Below are 835 nucleotides of genomic sequence, written 5' to 3' on the forward strand. Positions count from 1 at the left end.
GGGGCCGACGCTGCGCTCAGCCAGTCGCCGGTGCCGCCGGGTGGTGGTGGGGGGGAAGGGGGGCGGAGGCTCAGTGGAAATGTGTCGGTGACATTGAATGGGGAGACCGAGCGCGAGCGAGGCGCGCGCGCGCACACACACAGCCCCGCTCGCGCAGAGATCCCCGGCCACGTAAGTAACTATTAATACCGCCTCGCCGAGAGATGCGGGCGTGCTGAGCTCGGGGATTGGCCTCGGGCACCGTCGGCCGTCCCCTTCCATTTCCAATACACGTTTCTCTTACCTCCGGGTGCGGGGAAGAACAAAAATCAAAGAAGAAGAGAAGCCGTCAATTTTCTTCAAAACAACCCCGCCAGGCAGTTTTGGTTGAGGGTAGGGGGTGACGGAGCGGTGGCAAATTATTCCAAGGCGCGATCCAGTGAAAAGAGCGAGACAGGAGACGGCGTGGGTTGACTGGGCTGGGGGTGCATCCCTTTCCTGCGCCGGGAGGACCCCCGGAAGCTCGTGTCGGGGACACCGGAGACCATTGATCTACCCTCGTCCTCCCTGCGCGCGCTTCTCGCTTTCTCCGGAGGCCGATCCAGAGCGCGAGGGAGCGGCGACGGCATGAGCCGGTGCTGACCTCCGCCCGGCGGGCCAAGCCCTGGGCTTTGTCGCGTACCTGCGCCCGGCCCGCAACTCCATGACCGGCTTTTGCAATCTTTTGTTGGCAGCGCTGACCGCTCTAAGTTAAATGCTCCCTTGCTATTTTTTTTTTTTTTCTTTTGTCTGTTTGTTTAAATTTTGGAGAGCTCTAGCGATCTTGGAAAAGCCTCAGACGCCATCTACAGTTAAA

The 835-nt window shown here is 60.1% G+C and overlaps 1 long non-coding RNA gene across 3 annotated transcripts in view; it reads right to left on the reverse strand.

Moving 5' to 3' along the window:
• The window catches only part of LOC104997373, a 41290-nt gene that overhangs the window by 39493 nt on the left and 962 nt on the right, over positions 1-835 (reverse strand). Inside the window, exon 1 of one of the 3 annotated variants that reach the window (XR_826326.1) lies at positions 284-766. The exons of the other annotated variants lie outside the window; for them this stretch is intronic. This is a non-coding gene — a long non-coding RNA (uncharacterized LOC104997373). Of the gene's footprint in view, positions 1-283; positions 767-835 lie in introns of those variants that run through there. 3 annotated transcript variants of the gene reach the window in all.

The sequence above is a fragment of the Bison bison genome, unplaced genomic scaffold, assembly GCF_000754665.1.
Source record: "Bison bison bison isolate TAMUID 2011002044 unplaced genomic scaffold, Bison_UMD1.0 scf7180017864307, whole genome shotgun sequence".
Taxonomy (NCBI): Eukaryota; Metazoa; Chordata; class Mammalia; order Artiodactyla; family Bovidae; genus Bison; species Bison bison.